We start from the raw sequence: 21,823 nt of genomic DNA, 5'->3' as shown, positions 1-21,823 counted from the left end.
GAAAATAATATTGGGGTAAGAAACTATCTTTATAGCAGAATTCCTAAAAGAAAAGATTGCTGTGTATGTAATATTTTAGCATATATAATTTAAAGACAAATAGGTGAAAAAAAAGATTGAAAATATAATAAATGGAGTCTCCAGCCGGTAGAAAAAAAAATTGAGGTCCAGTTTAAAAAAAGAAAAAGACACCCAATTAAGAAATGGGTGATAAACACTGGGGTGGTGGGGGTGGAGCAAAGTACTATAGTATCTAGAAGTTACTATCAACTTTGTAAGATGATACTTGGTATTGAAGCTATAGGGGAATGTGAAGTAGCAAAATTGTGTGCCAAATCATTCATTGTCATCCTGTTATTCTTAGAATAAAGATAAAACTAACATGATTTACAAAATCCTGAAAGATCTGGTAGCTCTTGCCTCCTTTCAGTCTGAGCTCCCTCTTAATTTCTGGTCTTCCAATTCCAGCACTTTCCCCTTCCAGGACTTTTGAAATTGCTGTACTTTTTGCTCAGAACATAGTCCCTTCCTTTGTTTCATTAATATTAATCATGAATGGACATCAGCACAATTGCCAGTTCCCTTACGGAAGCCATTCCTTGGAAGTACAATTTCCTTCTTTGCATTTAATGATGATGTTGTTTACATTTGTTTCTTTATTTGACTTACCACAACATATGAGGGATTTGAGGTTGGGGAGTATTTGTGCTCATTTATTATATCCCTAGCCCTAGAAGAGTGCCTGGTATTTAACTCAACACTGAGTGAGTGCATACGTTTCAATCAGCAAAAGTTTGAAAAGATATCCTGCATGTGAGATTTAGCTTTCAAGATATTCATGGCATTTTTTTTTTTTTTTTTGTAATTGGAAGAAATTAGAACTAACAGTTATTCAACAGAGGAGTACGTTTGAATGCTGTTTGAGTCCATGACTAGGGATGGCTTTTCAGGGCTGATGGAATCCTTGCATCTAGAAAGAGGGTCTGAATTTTAATCTGGGAGTTAATTGTTAATGCTGGCAGAAATGCTCCATGGGTCAGATCCTAAGGCAGGGTCAGGGTGGGGAGAGAAGATGGAGTTCTGTCTCTTCTGTTGGGAACTAGAGAGAGGAGAATTGGAACTGTGGAATTTGTGGGGGACTGGCATTGTGGGGGACACTACTCTGGAAGAAATGAGCAGGTCACTGCACTGCAGCCTCAGGCTGAGGTTTAAGGAGAAAGTTCCTAGTCATAGATCCCCCTTAAAGGGGTGTGGCCAGGGGTTCCCTACGTTTTTAATTCCCTTATATTAGCCTCACTCTTAGTAAATCCTCATCAAAAAATACAGTCCAGGGGCTGAGGCTGTAGCTCAGTGGTGAAGTGCTTGCCTCGCATGTGTGAGGCATTCAGTTCAATCCTCAGCACCACATAAAAATAAATAAAGATACTGTGTGTTCATCTACAACTAAATAAATATTAAAAAAAACACAAAAAACTACAGTCCAGTGTTAGCTGTGTATTGGATGATTCAGGGAGGGGCTCTGTCCATACTGGGGCCAGATGGTGTCAAAATGGCTGTGGTAGCTTAGAGATCATTTCCAGATGGCAGGAGAGCAGCACAGAGAAGCCTAGGCTCTGTTCTTAGACCAAGTGATGGCTGGTGACAGCCAGGATATATGTTTCTGGAACATGTTAATATTTGCATATTTACAAGTCCTTACCTAAGAACTTCTCACAATTACTTACACATCACATTAAAAGCTAGACTTTCTGCAGTGAGAGGTGGGTAAAAGAAAAGTGATTCTGGACTGGAGAGTTGGACCTTTGCATTGTAGTTTGGTGACATTTGATGCCACAACCCGTCAGGATTTTGACTGGTTTCTTTGGCTCTTTTCATCATCACTACTGAAATTTGGCTTTTCAAATTAGTGGGAGAAAAGGCCCTGTTTGCAGCCTCAGTTGTACAGTCCCACTGGCAGTTTTGCCTCATGGTACTGCAGTGTGGTGACTCACACATCAGCTTTTAGTTCTGAGTAAGAGCTTGGGGCCTGTTGTGTGGAATAGTGGTGCGGGATCTGCAAAACTGGCCCAGGCTCTGGCATGTAGTTACCTCAACTACCAAGTTGTTTGGAAGGCCCAGTGTGGCCAGAGGGCTCCCTTTTGTGGGTGGTAATGCCAGCATCACAAGCTTGAACTGCAGCCTGGGAAAGTCATGGAAACCTGCTGCAGAGTGTGTAGAAAGCATGTTTATTGGATCTTACATCTCACACATTAATGAATTATGAATTATTCCAACACTTTGGATGTTTGAATGTTCAGACATTTAAGAAGAATTAAAACATTTAAAACCAAAGAAATCAGTGGTAATGCTGTTGATGTCAAGTTCTGTGGAGTGACGCAAGTCTTATTAAAAAATACTGTGGAGTACTTGACAAAAAGTTGTTTCTTATAGAGGGAGCCCATAGTAACTACTCAGCTTTCCTGTTTCAGAGCCCTCAGGTTTCTTTACTGGTTAAGATGCTTATTAGTAAATGGGAAGAAGCCCAAGCACCATGAGGCCTCAGCCATGGTGAGGATTGGACACAGAAGCTCTGACTCTTCTTTCCAGAGCAAATCCCTGTGGTTACATTTGGGGGGTACACCCTAGGGGCCCCAGTCTAGGGGATCAACTTCATGAGTTATGTTGTCAAAGCTCACTTCCTGATCCTACTGCTAAATTCTCTCTTCCCCCAATGGATCTACTTTCCAAAATAAACCTTCCAGTGTCTGCATACATTGCCATATGGGGTGGCAAGCCATTGCACACAAGAATCTTAAAACCACAGGATGAACAAATGGGAAGATTATGACCTGTGTAGGGTCCTTACCTGTTACCACCTCTCAAGGAGGAAATGCAGGGGAGAGGCTGGTTTTGTGCCATCCTTTCCAGCTACATAATAATAAGATGATGAACTAGAATGCTCAAACTCTTATTGATATTTGAATATTGGTTGTATTCGTGCTCTGTGCTAAGCATTATACCTGCAATTTAAAAAGTCCTTACAACAACACATATGAGAACACCAAGATTTACATAGCTTGCCAAAGTCACACAGTAAGTACATAACAGATTTGAACTGGTGTCTGTTCTACTCCAGATTTTGCACTCTTTAGAAAGTAACTAATTATACACAAATAAGGCTTGTGGAGACCTGGCTTTAGGCAGACTGAAGAGCTTGTCTTACACCAACCCTTCTGCTGAGAAAATTGGAAAAGCCAGAATATGCATACTTATTAAGGCACTGGAGGGTTGTTGAGAAAGTAAGAGCCAATATTCCAGAGTTGAAACCTACAATTGGTGTCATTTTTTTCCCCTCAAAGCACTTGCTAATTCAAGGACAGTGGCTGAGAAACTGAATAAATCTTGTAAGACTTTTTGGTAACAAAGCCCAGGATCCGAGTTATTCTGAGGTTCTTGAATTGTCTGGAAAATGATGAAGACACTAAAATAGCAATCAATAAAGCAAGGGGGCACATTTCAGTTTCTGTGGTATTTCCTAAAACAATGTAAGAGTAACAAGATAATAGCTGGGGAATTTGAAATAGCAAAGTAATCCAAAAGAAGTCAAGTAAGGAGTAAAAGCGCCATAGAACCAATGGGAGCAAGAGAAAACATTAAGAAGGTTGATTTAAACCCAGATGCATCAGTATGTATATCAAGCACATGTGGATTAAACATTCCATTTTAAAGACCATATTGTCAGCCTGGATAAAGAACAAAACTGAACAACCTGAGACTTAAAAACAACACAGCTTAAATATCAGGATACAAAAGAATTGAAGGGACAAAGATGAGAAGAGACCTATCATGTAAGTGAAGCAAAAAGAAGTAGGTAGGTGGTGCTTGCCTGAAATCCCAGTGGCTCAGTAGGATGAGGCAGGAGGATCACAATGTTCAAAGCCAGCCTCAGCAACTTAGTGAGACCCTAAGAAACTCAGACCCTATCTCAAAATACAAAATAAAAAGGGCTGGGGATATGGCTCAGTGGTTGAGCGCCCCTAGATTCAATCCCCACTACCCCCCCCCCCCAAAAAAAAAAGCAGGTGTGTTCTAGATAGTAGGGGATTAGGGGATCAGATAAGAGACACTTTCTAGGGCCAGGGGAGTATTTTGTAATGATAAAAGGTTCATTTTAGCAGAGTATCCAGCCTGCAGAGGTAATTGAGCTGCCTGTGAGGTTCACAAAGGTGCCCATAGCCCTGCCTCACCTTGGAGCTGGTCAGAGAGGAACTAGATTAAAAAGTATACAGGGAGACAGGAGGAAGCAAGAGAGAGATTAGAGAAAAACACAAGGGTGGAGCATACTATTAAAAGGCCAAGAAATGCAACATTTTTTTTTTTTTTGGTAAATATGATGTGAGTCCTATGCATGCCCCCTGCCCTAATTTTGGGGGTCAGAATCACTAATAAATGTTAATGTTAGCTCAAAATTATCAAAAGCTTCCTGATATAAGGGCTTTGCATATGTTCATTTAGTATATCCTCACAAAAGCCCTGGAGGTTTCCATTTCACAGATGGGAAAACCCGCACTGTTAGAGCGTGCAAAGCAAGTCAATGTGGTGCCAGAGTCCCTGCTCTTGGTCATGGAGCAGACTCCAGATTTTATAATCTGACTCTGGATAAATGTTATCATTTAAAAAAATTAGTGTTTTGTGGCTATTCATGATAGATTCATTGTGGTATATTCATATACATACATAGGAAGGTTAGGTTCATTCCATTATTCTCTTATTCCATCCCTCCACCTTTCCCTCAGTTCCCTTCATCTAGTACACCAATCTGTCTTCTATTTTGATGGAATTCCCTCTCCCTTTTTTTTTCTTTCTCTTTTTCTCTTTTATTTTGTACTAATTTCCAAATAACAAAGAAAATATTTGACCTTTGACTTGGGGACTGGCTTATTTCACTCAGAACGATAATCTCCGGTTTCATTCATTTACCAACAAATGCCATAATTTTATTCTTATTTATGGCTGAGTAGTATTCCATTGTGTATATATCACACTTTCTTTATTCATTCATCCGTTGATGGGTTCCTGGATTGGGTCCATAGTTGTGAATTGTGCTGCTATAAACACTGATGTGAACGCATCCCTATAGTATACTGATTTTAGATCTTTTGGTCCCAAGGAGTGGGATAGCTGGATCATATGGTGGTTCTATTCCTAGGTTTTTAGGTGTTTCGATGCTGCTTTCCAGAGTGGTTGCACCAATTCTCACTTCCACCAACAATGTATGACTATACCTTTTCACCCACATCCTCACTAGCATTATTATTTGTATTCTTGATAATTGCCATTCTGACAGGAGTAAGATGAAATCTGGATATAGTATTGATTTGCATTTCCCTGATTGCTAGAGATGTTGAATATATTTTGTATATTTGTTGGCCAATTGTAGTTCTTTTGTTTAGTTCTTTTGCCTGTGTATTAACTGGGGTTTTTTTGTTGTCAAATTTTTGAGGTTTTTATATATTCTGTGTATTAATGTCCTATCTGAGGAGCAGGTGGCAAAGATCTCCCATTCTATAGGCTCTGTCTTCATGCTCTTCATTGTTTCCTTTGCTATGCAGAAGCTTTTTAATTTGATATCATCCCACTTATTGATTTTTGGTTTTATTTCTTGATTTTTTAGGAATATTATTAAAGAAGTCAGTTTCTGTGACATATGTTGAGATGTTTGGCTTAAATTTTCTTCTAGCTATTGTAGAATTTTCTGGTCTAATTCTTAGGTCTTTGATCCACTTTGAGTTGACTTTTGGGCAGAATGAGAGATAGACATATGGATTTCCAGTTTTTCCAGCACCTTTTGTTGAAAAAGACTATCTTTTCTCCAATGAATGTTTTTGGCACCTTTGTCTAGTATCAGATAATCGTATTTATATGGGTATGTCTTTGTGTCTTCTATTCTGTTCCATTTACTGGTACCATGCTGTTTTTGTTACTGTAGCTCTGTAGTGTATTTTGAGGTCTGGTATTGTTATGCCTCCAGCATCAATCACTCTTTTTGCTCAGGATTGCTTTGGCTACTCTGAGTCTGTTTTTTTTTCCAAGTGAATTTTAGAATTGCTTTTTGTAGTTCTGTGAAGAATGGTATTGGTGTGTTCTTTCCATCTTCTAAAGTATTTTACAATTTCTACCTTCAGTGTTCTTTAGTTTTCATTGTAGAGGTCCTTGACATCCTTCATTAGATTGATTCCCAAGTATTTTATTTTGTTTATGTTATTGTGAAAGGAAAATGTTCCCAATTTCTTTTTCAGGAGATTCATTATTGTAGCAACATGATTGATTTATGTATGTTGATCTTATATCTTGATACTTTACTAAATTGTTTTTTATCAGCTCTAGAAACTTCTGGTGGAGTTTTTTGGGTCTTCTAAATATAGGATCATCAGCAAACAAATAATTTGAGGAGTTCTTAGCCTATTTGTATCCCGTTAGTTCCTTTCTCTTGCCTGATTGCTCTGGCTAGAGTTTCAATGTTGAATGGAATGATGGGACTGGGCATCCTTGTTTTTAGAGGAAATGCTTTTAGGTTTTTTTTATTCAGAATAATGTTGGCCTTGGATTTGTCCTATATAACCAGTGCAATGTTGAGATAAGTTTCTTCTATCCCTAGTTTCTCTAGTGTTTTAAACATGAATGGGTGTTGTGCTGTACTTTGTCAAAGGCTTTCTCTGCATCTATTGAGATAGTCATGTGATTCTTGTCCTTAAATCTACTTACATGGTGAATTACATTTATTGATTTGTATTATGTTGAACCAACCTTGCATTCCTGGGATTTTTAAAATGTGTTTTGCATACAGTTTGCCAATATTTTATTAAGAATTTTTGCATCTATTTCACCAAGTATATCTGCCTGAAGTTTTCTTTCCTTGATGTGTTTTTGTCTGGTTTTGGTATCAGGGTGATACTGAATTCATAGAATGAATTTGGCAGTGATTCCTCTTTTTTCCTTTCATGGAATTATTGAGGAGGATTGGTATAGTTCTTTTTTAAGGGTATGGCAGAACACAGCTGAGAATACATCCAGTCCTGGGCTTATCTTAAAGTTTGAAGGCTTTTTTTTTTTTAAATGTGTTTTTTTAGTTGTAGATGGATACAATACCTTTTTTATTTATTTATTTTTGTGTGGTGCTGAAGATCGAACCCAGTGCCTCACACATGCTAGGTGGGTGCTCTAACACTGAGCCACAACCTCCAGCCCCTAATTTGAAGGCTTTTTTTGGATAGCTGCTTCAATTTCATTATTTGATATTGATCTGTTTAGATTTTTTTATACACTCATGGTTCAATTTGGGTAGGTTATATATCTCTAGGAATTTGTTAATATCTTCATGATATTCTAGTTTATTGAGAGTAAACTTTCAAAATAGTTATTGATGATCCTCTGGATTTCATCTATGATGATGTTCCCTTTTTCATCTTTAATTTTGTTAATTTTAATCTTCTTTCTCTTTATTTTGACTAGTTTGATTAAGGGTTTATCGATTTTGCTTATTCATTCAAAAAACAACTCTTTGCTTCATCAATCCTTTGTATTTTTTTATTTTCATTTTTATTAATTTCAGCTCTGATACTAATTATTTTCTGTCTTCTACTGATTTTTGCATTGATTTATTCTTTTTCTAGGCCCTTCAGGTATAAGGTTAGATTATTTATTTAGTATCTTTTTATTTTTTAATGTATGAACTCAGTGCTATAAACTTTCTTTTTAGAACTGCCTTCATACTGTCCCAGAAATTTTGATGTTGTATCACTATTCTCGCTTGTTTGTAATAATTTTTTTATTTCTCTCCTCATTTCTTCAGATATATATTCATCATTCAAAGTGTACTTTTTAATATCTAGATGTTAGAGTGGTTTCTGTTTTTTATCTTGCTGATTTTTTTTTTTATCTTACTGATTTCACTCCATTATGATCTGATAGGATGCAAGGAATTTTCTCTATTTTTTGTATTTGCTAAGATTTGCTTTTTGGCCTAAAATATGATCTATTTTATAAACTGTTCCATGTGCTGCTGAGAAGAAAGAAAATTCAGTCGTTGATGGATGAAATATTCTATAGATGTCTATTAGGTCCATTTGATTAATAGTATTTTTCAGTTCTGAAGAATCTTTATTTAGTTTCTGTCTGGATGATCTATCTAGTGGTGGGAGAGGTGTGTTGAAGTCACCCAATATTATTGTATTGTGGTCTATTTGATTCTAAATATTAAGAAAAGTTTGTTTTATGTATGTAGATGTGTCATTATTTGGGGGCACAAATATTTACAATTATTATATATTGCTGGATGATTCATTTAACCAGTATGAAGTGACCTTCTATGTCTCTTTTGATTAATTTGGCTTGATGTCTATTTTGCCTGATATAAGAGTAGTCACCCCTGCTTGTTTATGGGTAATATTTGTATGATATATATTTTCCCATTCTTTCACCTTCAGTCTGTGGATGTCTTTGCCTGTGAGGTTTGTCTCTTACAGAAAACATATTGTTGGATCTTGTTAATTAATACAATCTGCCAATCTTTGTCTTTTTTTTTTTTTTTTTTTTTGGTGGTGTTTGGCATTGAACCCAGGACCTTGTGCATGCAAAGCAAGCATTCTACCAATGGAGTCATATCCCTAGGCCAATTTTTGTCTTTTGATTGAAGAGTTTAGACCATTTATATTCAAATTTACTATAGAGAGATGCTCTTTATTTAGTGCTATTTTGATGTACTTCTAATGTTTAATTCAGACTGGAGTCTCCTCTAATTGATTATTTTTCTAGTGCAATTCATATCTATGTTGGTTTTCATTTTTATTTTTTATTGCTTCTTCATGAAATAATTGAGTATGTTTTGTAGTATAGGTTTTGTTATGATGAATTCTTTTAGGTTTTGCTTATCATGGAAGGTTTTTATTTCATCTTCAATTCTGAAGGATTATGTTTCTAGGTTTGGTAATCTTGGTTGGTACCTATTTTCTTTCAGAGTTTGTTATGTATTATTTCCTCCTGGCTTTTAGGATATGGGTTGAGAAATCAGTTAAAATCTGAATTGGTTTACCTCTAAATATAACCTGCCATTTTTCTCTTGCAGTTTTGAGAATTGTATCCTTATTCAGCATATTAGGCATTTTCATTATAATGTGTCTTAGAGAAAATCTATTCTGACTCTATTTGGATTTTTACATGCTATTTGAATTTCCATCTCATTTCTAAGATTTGGAAATTTTTCTAATATTATTTTATTGAAAACATTGTGCATTCCTTTAGTTTGTATCTCAGAGCCTTCATGTATCCTAATGATTTTTAAATTTGGTCTCTTGACATTATCCTAGATTTCTTGATTATTCTCATGCTCTCTTAACATCTTTTTTCCTTGTGGTCAACTTTATTTTCCAATATTATATACTTTGTCTTCAAGGCCTGAAAACCTATCTTCAAAATGATCTAATCTATTGGTAATGCTTTCCATTGGATTTTAAATTTAGTTTATTGAGTCTTTTATTTCTAGGATTTCTGTTTGTTATCTCTTGTCTTTTTATTGAAGTTGTCTTTCACTTCCTATATTTTCCAATTTCACTACTTATGTCTCCTTTTAGGTCACTGAATATTTTAACTAGGTACTTAAGTTTTTTCTCTGACATTTCCTACACTGTGGTGTTGATGAAGTCAGTGGTTGAAGTATTTGTTGTGGGCTGTTTGGGTGTGGTTTCTTCCTTTGCTTTTCCATATTGTTTATATGTATGTCCATCTATTGGGTTGGTTATTGCTTCTCCTTTTGAGCAAGGAACTTCTTCATGAGCTTCTTTCTCTTAAGAGCCAGGGTTAGGTGAATATCCAGGTATTGGTACTTTAACTTCATGTGTGGCCTCTGCTGTTGCCAGCGTCAGCACCACTTTGAGAAAAGCCACTGAACTCTATTGACTTTCAGAGCCAAGCCACATACTATTCAATCTTATGGAAAGTGAAAAACTTGTTGATACTGTTCTCCACAATCCCTCTAATCCAAGTATAAACTTGTAGTCAAGCTCTCTCAGATCAGTTTTTCCTTCACTGCCTTCTTTCTGTGTTGTGGGAGATTGGAAATCACTACCTAGCTCTGTTCTGCCATCTTCAGGACCCCCTGACCCCCACTTTTTTTTTTTTGGTACCAGGGATTAAACTCAGGGGCACTCGTCCACTGAGCCAAATAATCCCTAGTCCTGTTTTGTCTTTTATTTAGAGACAGGGTCTCACTGGGTTGCTTAGTGCCTCACTTTTGCTGAGGCTGGCTTTGAACTCACAATCCTCCTGCCTCTGGCTCCTGAGCCACTGGGATTACAGGTGTGCACCACTGCACCTGGCCCTAGCCACATTTTAAATAGGGAAAGAACTCCAGGAACAGTTCTTAACTCCAACTATTGTGAGTTAAGAGCAGAGCAGAGACTCATCTGATTCCAGTGCTTTTTCTTTTTTGCTTCTTCTTAAGTTACTCTGTTTGTCGCACCAGGAAATTAGAGTGAATTTATTAAATCATGGTGTGTTGCTTTTTCAAGGTGGTGAACCTTTGTTCAATTGCTGGTTACCTTCCCATGGCTGTGACTGGAATTGTGGCATAGATGACTCAACTTCTCTAATTTTGGCACTAGATGGTGCTATAACACCACACATCTCTACTGCTGTGGGTCTTGGACAAAGTTTCTGCAGCATTTGGGGCACTGGTGAGGAGGATGCTACCTTACTTCAGTATGAAAAAGCATGGAAGAGAGGAAACTTTCTTGGCCCTAATAATCTAGTCTTTGATGCTAAATTCTGGGAATGCTGAAGACTTTCAGCTCTGGGACTTGCAGCCAAGCCTTTTTGTGAATTGAGTTCTTTGTTTTACCCAGTCCTGGGGAATAGACTTGGACACACACACATCCACTTCAGAGGCTCCTGTGGGGGATGTGGGATGTCTAAGCAGCAAAGAGCTTGGCACTGTGTTAGATACTCAAGAGACTACAGATATACAAACTCCGTTCTTCTGTAATCCCAGTGGGCTACAGTCCTGGCTCTCCCAGCCACTTTCTCACCGCCTTTCGGTTGCTTGGGGGGGGGGGGGGGCTTGCTGGAGGCTGAGGAGCCTTTTGGTGCAGGAACCTGCATCAGACTCTGCTCTCACATCCTGGTGAATAATTGTTGAGCACCCTCTAATAATACTGTTTTGGAGACCTTGTCCTAAAGTCAGTGAGTTTCCATGATTTACTTGGACTCTCCAAAAAGGTCAGGGTTATGAAAGACTGAAGAACTGCCACAGTCAAGGAGGGGGACTGGAAGAGAAAAAAGATAAGGCAACAAAATGCAATATAGGCTTGTAGTCCAGAAAAAGGACATTAGTGGAGCAGTGACGAGAATTGGGTGTAGTCTACAGCTTAGTTAATAGTATTGCTCTTTTATTTCTTGATTTTGGTCATTGAACCATGGCTATGTCAAATGTTAATATATGGGGAAGTTGGGTGAATGGTGTATGAGAATTTTTGTATTGATTTTAAAATATTTTGGGGGTCAATTTTGAGGTTATTTCAAACTTGAAAGTTAAATAAAAAATATACATTTTAAAAATTTACATGTTTTATATATCACCATCATAGAATATTTCAAACCTACAGAAAGGTATAGAGAATAGGGACATCTCCTTGTACAACTTACTCAGAAGTGTTGGTGGGAGGCACTAGAGTGAGGAATAGAGTGGTTTTTGCAGAAATTAACTGTTACTCACTGTTATCCTGTGATTTTTCTATGTCCAGACTCCACTTGATAGTTAAGTTGGACCATTATTTTTCAGGCAAAGGCCATTTAAAATTTGACAGCTTCCACATAAGGACAAATCCTCCTATCACTCTGCTTTGTGCACCTGTTCTGCTGTCCTCTCACTAGTGGCTTAGTATATTTTTTCTTTCTGCATAGCTTCCTCACAACCTCTGCTGGCCATGGCCCCTCGCTGTCCTGATTCTGCCTCTCAGTTAGGCTCTAGGTAACCTTGCAATTTTAGTCCCTGTTGTTGACTGCAGGATCCTTACTATGTTTCCCAGTCCAAATTCCTGAGAGTGAGAAACTGATTGGCTTAACACAAAGTCTTTGACAGACTGCATCACATTTTGGGAGCTGGCACAGATACTGGCTTCCCAGGGTTAGTGCTAACCTGGTTCTGTCACCTGCAGCCTGACAGTGAGGGGAGCTGGGTGGGAGGGCTCACTTAGTGTGGCCCCTTGAACAGCAGCTTCAATGTCAAATCTGCTTCTAAGGGATCTGGGCACCGAGGCTCTCCTGTTTCCTGGGTTGTTCTCCTGGAGAAGCAGGAGAGATAGAGATAGAGGACTAAGAGATCTCTGAGTGGGATCACGAGGGTCTAGTACTTTGTTATTATACAACCAAACATTTGTACACCACTCAGAAGTTTGGTAACTCCACTGTATAATCATGATCTAATTTTGTGCACATTTTGGTAACACTTATATGACTGTATTGCAATTGCTTTTTTTTCTGTTTCCTCTTATAGGCAAACAACAGGCAACATGAAGGCAGAGACTATGTCCCCTTATCAATATCTTTAGTACTGATCCTACAGCTAATATTCTAGAGAAATTTTAAAAATATTTTTATTTCATTTTTATGTGGTGCGAAGGATCGAAGCCAGTACCTCACGCGTGTTAGGTGAGCGCTCTACCACTTGAGCCACCATCCCAGCCTAGAGATATTTATTACATGTAAGAATCAAATAATTGAGACCACATTTTTTGAAGCTGACAACTGCTCTTACTGTCTTACTACTGAGGAAGTGGAGGCATAGTTAAGCAGTGTGAAGGCATATGATTAAATGACTGGGCTCTTTGTGGCCCAGTCCTACAGATCTGCATTCAGAGAACACCCAGTGTGATTCTCTTCCCAACATATGGTATCTCTCTCCATTCTTCTTCCCATACCAGAAATAAGCATCAGAAGTTGATGCTGGGGCTTCTGGGCTCTCTGGGTATTCTGAGCCCCTCTAGAATGGTGAAGGGTGCTCCTTTGTTTTTCTTAAAGTCAATGTGTGGAAGTCCATTGGAAGCATATTTCTTTCTTTCTTTTTCCTCCACATTTTTTATTGGTTCATTATAGTTGATGGGACTTGTTGTTTCACAGTCATACCTGCACATACCATAACAATATAATTGGCCAATATCACTCCCCAGCACTTCCTCCCTGCTCCCTCCCTCCTACCTCTTGCTCCCTTTAGTCTACTGATCTCCTTTTGATTTTCATGAGATTCTTCTCCATCTTTCTTTTCCTTTTTCCTCTCTAGCTTCTTCATATGAGAGAAAACATGTAACCCTTGACCTTTTGAGTTGGACTTATTTTGCTTAACGTAATGGTCTCTAGTTCCATCTGTTTTCTGCAAATGACATAATTTCATTCTTCTTTATGTCTGAAGAAGACTCCATTGTGTATATCTACCACATTTTCTTTGTCCATTCATCCATTGCTGGACACCTAGGCTGGTTTCATAGGTTTGGCTATTGTGTATTATGTTGCTATAAATATGGGGATGCGTGTATCACTGTAGTAAGATGACTTTAATTCTTAGGATAAATGCTGAGGAGTGGGATAGCTGGGTCACATGGTGGTTCCATGCCTAGCTTTTTGAGGAAATTCCATATTGACTCATTGGAAGCATATTTTAGTATCTTTATGGATTTTCTTGTGAGATAACTACAGAGCATAAAAGTATTGACTTCATTAAATCAGCTTGTACCTGTAATGTTTATCTTGAGACTCTGGATAGCATAAGGATTAGGGACACATTGGAAATGGGGAATGGGGATTTTGGGACAGGTCTGGATGTGGGGAGTTAGAGGTAGAAGGAAGAAGAGCAGAAGATAGACTTCAGGTGGAAGGATGCTGTGGTTTGGATATGGCTAGAGTGTGTCTCCAAGGATCTGTGTGTTAGGAGCTTGGTTCCTAGTGTGGTGGTACTGACAGGAGGTTCGATTTTTAAGAAGCAGGGCTTAGTGGAAGTTCCTTATGTCACTGGGGTATTGTCCTCAGAAAGGACTGTGGAACCCCAACTTCTCAGGCTTCCTGTTTTTCAGATGTGATTTCTTTCCTCATGTATTTCTGCCATTGTGACTCCATCCCCCGTGAGTCCCCATGTAGGAACCATGCACTTGAATCTCCATAGCCAAGCTAACTAGACTTCTTTATAATGTTAGCCTGCCTGAAGCATTTCATTATAATAATGCAAAATGGACCAGCAGACTGGTTTGAATACAGGATTGAAAGGTGAGAAATGAATTGTACAGAATGTGAATGTGGAGGAATTCTGAGAAATGGCAGCCAATGCTGGTGACACAGATGAGACAACTGGTAATTTAGGAGATTATTGTTAATGTCAAAACCATCATATACAATTATAGGTTAAAATGAAAAATTTGTATGTGCAATTAAGTTACAGTAAAGACCTCAGAGAAACTTAGCTTTTGTATTAGGTTATTTTGTAACACCCCAATTTCTTAGGGAAACAATCAGTTAATTCTCAGTTTGTGTGTGTGTGTGTGCATCTCCACTGACTGCATTTGGCTTTTTTCTCTAGTGCCCACCAGGGTACCTGGTCCACACTGGCCATCCATATGAAGAAAGATGTTCATTGTACTATTACTAGTAGTATAAAAAAATGGAAAACAACAATATAAGTATCCAAAAAAGGGCATGGTTTGATAAAAGAGTGTATATCTACTGGATGGAATGTCATGTATCCTTTATATGATGGTTGTAAAAACTATGTTGCAAAATAAAAAAAAAATGCATTTACATTTTTTCAAAAAATTTCCCTCTTGTGTATCCTTTCTTAAGAAGCTGCTAGATGTTGGGTTTCAGCAGAAACAAACAGATGACAGAAAAGGCCCTCCCAATTGCAGACACTGGAGTCATGAGTTACAGACTTTAAAATAGCTATCGTGACTATGTTCAAGAAATAACAAAAATCAAAAATCAAGAGTAAACAAAAAAAAAAGAAAAAGAAAAAAGAAGAGCTCTGGGATCCTGGAATCAGGAAGTTCAACACAGGGGAGAGGTGCAGAGAATCCCCAGGGTGATGATGAAGGAAGGCCCTGGGATGATCACTGATGGCAGAGAGAGAAGGCAGCCAGTGCATACTGAATCCCATGCATTCCAAGATCCCGCAGCCTTAGTACTGTCCTTCTACTCTGAGGAATAAATGCCTGGGTGAGAATGGCCCAGGTTCTCCTCAGCATTGGACCCCATTCTTGTTCCCTCTTAATGCTTGGGTTAGCTTTTAACAGCCTCTGAGAGCTGATGGAAGACCACTGTGAATTTAAAGAATAAAATTCAGAGTAACTTCCTCCCTCTGAAGCTATTTCTGCTGGACATGCAGTAGTTGGTCCAAATTTTAGTTCTATTAGACGTCCCACCCGTGTCAACTCCTGTGATTTCCAAGGGTCACCCATGACCTTGCCTGCTGGCATTCCCAGAAAGGACTCTTGTAAATTCTTAGGGAAGCTGAAGTCAGACTATGACTCAGGCAATTTGTCATCTTTTTTCAGGAGCCTTTGTATAATAGTGTCGATATTATCCTTTTCTCTCACAGATTTGTGCTTCCTGGCTACTTATAAATTTTTTTTTCTTTTTTTCTAATTATTAAGAAAAGCAAAGGAATAGTTCCCACAAGAGACAGGAATGAGAAAGGGCAATGTGGCCGAGGCAATGTGTGATGGCCAATCCTGTTAGGGTATAAAAGATAGTCACATTTGTCAGCCTTCTTTATAGTAGAGTGGAGGCCCCGTGGCAGTTCCAAAGAAAGTAAAATGTGTCACTTCTAGAGAAAGGCATTTAAAAGCAGATGTAAGTTCTCCATGGTCTCTCATATTTGTCTTACCTGACTAGAAGTTTAAAAAAAAGGACCCAAGATGGTAGAATTATGTATTGGAAGCAACCCAGAATCTTCAGTTACTGTTGGAAGTGTCTAGCAGAGCTCCTCAGCCAACATGGACTAGGATGTGAAGAATAGCTACATGAGTTGCCCCTTGTTATGGGTTGGATATGAGGGGTCCCCCCAAAGCTGTGTTCATTCAGGGATGTTTGGAGATGAAATGATTAAGACTGACAGCTGTGATCTAATCTGTCCATCCTAGTTTAAATGGACTGGGTGGTGACTGTAGGCAGGTAGGCTTTGGCTGAAGAAGGTGGGTCATTGGGGGGTCTTTCCTGGAAGGGTGCATCTTCCCTGAGGTTCTTTGCTTCCTCCCTCTCTTTGCTTTCTGGCTGTCATGAATATAGCAGCACTCCTCCACCATGGCCTTCTGCCATGATGTTCTGCCTTACCGTGGGCCCAGAGCAATGGAGTTGGCCCACCATGGACTAAACCTTTGAACCAGAAGCCCAAATAAACTTCTCCCCCTCTAAGTTCTTGTCAGGTATTTGGGTCAGAGGGATGCAAAGCTGACTAACATATCTCTTATCCATGGTTTCAGTTTCTGTAGTTTCAATTACTGCAGTCTGAAAATATTGCATGGAAAATTCCAGAAGTAAACAGTTCATAAATTTTAAATGGTTTGCCATTCTGAGCAGCATGATAAAATATCATCCCACTCAGTATTGGTATTGTAGTGCTCATCTTTGAATAACTCTTGTGTAATAACCTAAGGCTACACCACAATGCCTGTGTCACTCACCTCACTTCATCTCATCCTGTAGCTATTGTGTCATTTTGCATCATCATAATAAGATGAATACAATGCAGTAACATATTTTGAGAGAGACCACATTCATACAATTTTTATTGCAATATACTGTTAGGGTTTGGTACTATCTGTTGTTTCAGGCATTCATTGAGGGGTCTTGGAATACATTTCCCGCAGATAAGGGGGACTCCTATAAATGTATGTGTCAATACATTTATATGTGTCAATACTATAAATGTAAGGTCAATGAGATTTGAGATTTTGAGATCTGTCTGTAGCTGCTTTAATATACTAATACAAGTTCACAGGGGTCTTCTAAGAGCACTAAAAATAATCTAGTTTTTAAACTGGGTGCTGAGTACATGGGTATTAATTTTATTATTATTTTTGAACCAGCAGATATTTTTTATACTTTCCATATGTAACATAAATCTCACAATGAACAATATCACACTCTCCTGTACATTTTGACCCCCTAATATTGAGAGTTAATTGATCTTTTTCACTTTGGTCCAGCCAATAGAATGTGAGGGAACATAAATTGGAACAGATTTGGGAAAGCTGTTTCATAATCTTTTTCAAGAACCTAATTGCTATCTTTTGATTCAGTAGTTCCACTTCTAAGAGTTAAAGCTAAGGAAATAATCCTAAATATCGGGAGAAGTTTCACGCAGAAAGATGCACATTGCAATGTTATCAATAGCAGTGAAAAATGGAAAAAGAAGAGCATGGTTTGTTAAAGTTCTATAATGACTCAGCGGGATGTCATGCAGTTTTTCTACAGGATGGTTGTAGAGATTATGTTGTAATCTCAAAAATGTAGATGAGAGGATAAAAGATGAAAAAGAGCAGGATACAAAATTGTGTCTATTGGATGATTATAGCTACGTAAAAAAAGAAGCCAGTGAAGCAGAAATCTCTATGCCTGACATCTGCCATATCCCTCTTATACATAACTGTTTTTTAGACCATGACTTCGAAGAACAACAATAATTCGGGTATAAGCATAATGTCTATAAATAAGGTCTATGATTTATAACTTCTCATGAAGTTTTACATGGGAAGCTTTCTTCTTTTAGAATAGTTTCAAAATTCAAATACAGATTTAATACATTTGATTCAATTCAACAATACAGGGGAATACTTCCACACATTGGCGTCTGAGGATGGCAGAGGGAAGAATGGATAGGAGGGATCACAAGGTGGGAAGGGCCAAGCTTCCTTTGTTCATGACTGGGACTTTCTGTCTAATGACCTCTAGAGTTTTTCCCATTGTGTCTACGACCTTTCATCTCATCATCTGAGAAGAAATCACAAGGTCTATTATTATAGTATTCCCTTTTCCTCAGGGACTTCTGATCATCCAAAAAAAAAAAAAAAAAGACGTGAAGACAGGAGACTGATGGATGAAGAAGTCAGTTTCTAAGAAGGTAGGTTTATCTTCCCTAGACTCCCCTCTCTCCCAGGAAGGACCAAACCAAACTCCTTTACACCTTCACTCTCCATTGTTTAAATCTCTTTGGTTAAACTGCCCATGTTTTAAAGCAGGAAGACCCATAGTGTCATAGTCTTACTGCCTGCTTATCTTAAAGGCAAACATTGGAAATTGTTGTCAGGTTGAGATTTTAGTATGGGATTGATTCCAAACATAGAGATGTCATGTGGGGTGGGGCATTAAAGGTCTCAAAGGCCTTTAAGTGCCCTAAGACAGTTTCTCTTTGGAGGGCTGTCAGGCTGATGGAATCTCAGATCACAGGCACAGATAAGGACAAAGAGGGAAAGATACCAACAAAGATGCAAAAATGTCCATAATGAACTCATGTATCTTGAGGAAACCTCTAATCTAATGATAATGGATTTTGTTGAGAAGATTGTACCCGAACAATTAATTATTCATGGCAGAGACATCATTAAGATTTCATTTTGTTTAAAGGCCTCTAAGTGACTTGGGAAATTGGGTTAAGCTGGAGAAGAATTTCAAGAAAGAGACAAGGGAAAGCTTTTCATTATATTGACTTTTAAAAATATTTTCAAGATAGATATTACGGATTGGCACATAAATTATATCCCAACTGAAAACCTTCAATGATTTTCCTGGGCAAGAGTCTGCACATGGTGGCTGGTGGCCTGGTGTGGTCAAATGGAGCAGATTGATGGAGATTTAGGAAAAAGTTTGGTAGATTTATTCCAGAATTTTACAATAATTTGCACAGGCTTTTTGGTTTCTCCAGAAATCAGAGGAACCTCCTTGAAAACACAAGATTTGTGCAACCTGTGGAATTTGCACTCCATGATCATCCCCCAGGGCCCTGTGGAAGGTAAGTGCCTGTTTGCTGACAATGTTAGGAAGGACAGTTTTATAAAGCTCTTAGGTACCCATAGTGTCATAGTCTTACTGCCTGCTTATCTCAAAGGCAAACATTGGAAATTGTTGTCAGGTTGAGATTTTAGTATGGGATTGATTCCAAACATAGGGATGTAGTATGAATTTTCAGGGGGGCATTAAGTCTTAGGTCTATGGAAACTTAAGAAATGTCTGTTGAATTGATTCAGAAATTTGGTCTATGTTTGTACACTGAGATTCCAGGAGAATGTCTGGCACTTAGTAGGTGCTCAGTTAAGTATTTGTTGAGCAACATCAAGGTTGAAATAGTAAATCAGGGCATGCCTGTGTGGACAGTATCATACCATCCAGGAATCACAGTGGGAGGGGTGGTGAAGAGACGCCTCTTGTTGCCTTTTCTTGTAACACCTTCAGGATCATAAAGTAGTAGGGTTGGCACCTTAGTGCCATAGGGATAGAGTGGCAGAGATGAAAGACATGCTGATAAGGAACCAGGAAAACATGAGCTAAGTTTTAAGCTGTCCTTGGCCAATGACAGAAGCAGCAGCAGCAGCAGCAGCAGCAGCATCCGCCATAGACCATGAATTCTGTCTCAAAGGAACTGCACATTGTAGGAGGAGGGAAAGGGCCAAAGAACAATCCAAGCAAAAAAGGGTAAATTGTCAAGGTAGGAGGTGATCCTTCCAGTAAAGAAATAAGGGTGTGCCGAACGAGATTTTTGTTTACAAAACTCTGCTTTAGCAGTTTTCAGAAAACTGTCTCATGGACATAAAATAAGATAGTTCCTTATCTTTATGAATTTCTAGGGATCAAATTTTATAAGTGTTGCTTCCAGTCAAAATTTACATGGTTCTTATGCAACAGTGTCTCTGATTTTCAGCAGCAGTGCGATTCTTCCTGCAGCTCCCTTATTTTGATACCGTAGTTAAGGACACATTTATGTGTTTCTCTCTCTCAGCCTCTCTGAGCTGCTGTTATCCACAGCGGCGAGATGGCCTGTTGTCTTCTAGCCTGACATACCACAGCCAGAATTCCATGGCGTGGTTTACACATCTTACAGCTGAAGGTTTAGGGTTGGGGCTCTGGCCTACCTCTGTTGAAATCAAATCCTGTTTTCAACACTGCTTTCTTCAAGCTGAGATGAGGAGGGAAAATCTTGCCCCTGAGGTTGGCTCCAGGGCCCTGGACTCACTGAAACCTAAGCTCTGGGACAAGGCAGAGGCCAGTCAGAAGGACATGTTTTTTTTTTTCCGGGAGCTTAGCTTGGGGCCACATGGAGAGAATTTATTTTTATGACACACAGGCACATTTGCGGGTGTGGGAAAGGAGACTGGTGTTTGCGATGAGGCTTGGGATGTTTCTATCCTGACCTGTTTTTTTTCAGCTGATTAGTAAGTTGTGGCTTCTTGCCTCTTAAGTCTTAAGAATTTTAGGATTCCAGTCCCCAGCAATGGTTTACAGTAAAGCTTTAAGCTCTGCTGTCTGGTTTCTTCACTAGAAACAACAGAATTTTCTGAGGTGCCTTTCTTTCTTGACCTTATCGCAGGCCTCCCCAACTCCCTCACCCATCCTCAAATGGGGTTTTGGCTTCTGCTGGCCACACAGCTGGGGACTGTAACTAGTCCTCGGGAATGCAGAGTCTTGGCAATCCCTTAAAGGAGTGCTCAGATTTGAATAGGAAAGGATTGTTCCAGAAAACTCACGATGTAAGGAATGTTCCATTTCTTTATTAAAGGATCACAAATGGTGAGAGTGCTAACATCAGTTATGAAATTCCAAAATCCTCGCAGGCATTCCTGAAGTCTGCCTTTATCTCTCGCCCTTCTTGTCTAGGATCAGATGACTGTATCTATGTGGATTTGTCTCTGTGTCTTCTGTTCCATTGGTTTTCATGCCAATACCCTGCTGTTTTTGTTACTCCAACTCTGGAGTCTAATTTGAGGTCCGATATTGTGGGAACACCTACATTGCTAGGAGATAGAATCTTAACAGCTCAGGAAAATGGCAGAGAGAGGCCTGCGGTCATTAGATTTTTCTGGAAACCATCTTTGCCATTATCCTCTGGGGTAGAACCCAGGTACTGGACCTGTTTCTGGGCACTCTTGGCCAGCACAGTAAGTTAATTGTAGGACGTTCCCTAACCACTGCTGGCCTTGATGATGTTCTCAAGGTCAGGGGCTCATGTTTTAGCTTTCCGACTTCCATACAGCTATGGCCATCTGGGCTCTGGCCACCTTTGGATTTTTTCCTGAGGAAACCTGCTGAAACCTACAATGTGGAGAAGACCCTTCCCCTGGGGGCAGAGGAGCTCCTGCCTCACTCTCAGCCTGGCTGTTGTGAAAATGCCCAGTGGGTGAGAAAAATACCTTGCCTGGGCCCCACCCCAGTCCAATGAAATTGGAATCTTTAGCAATAGAGGCCAGGTGATGGGTATATTTTAAAACTTTCTGGATGATTCTAAATGCAGCCAAGGTTAACCACAAGTGCCCTAGGATACAGGGCTGACAATTTCTTCCTAGGGGAAAGAGATAAAAGTCTTTTCTCCCTCCAGATAATCCAAAGCAGCCAGAAAAAACAGACAAATAAGCAAGTTGTACACTTATTTCTGAGTCTCTGTCTTTTGTTGTCAAAAAGGTGCAGAAGCTAGCTGGATGAGGTGGCGCACACCTGCAATCCCAGCAGCTCAGGAGGCTGAGGCAGAGGATCTTGAGTTCAAAGCCAGCCTCAGCAAAAGTGAGGAGCTAAGCAACTCAGTGAGACCCTGTTTCTAAATAAA

This window comes from Marmota monax, unplaced genomic scaffold, assembly GCF_021218885.2.
Source record: "Marmota monax isolate L192 unplaced genomic scaffold, Marmota_monax_Labrador192_F-V1.1 WCK01_AAM20220418_F8-fsc00107, whole genome shotgun sequence".
NCBI classification, from domain to species: Eukaryota; Metazoa; Chordata; class Mammalia; order Rodentia; family Sciuridae; genus Marmota; species Marmota monax.
Note: the sequence above shows the minus strand (reverse complement) of the source record.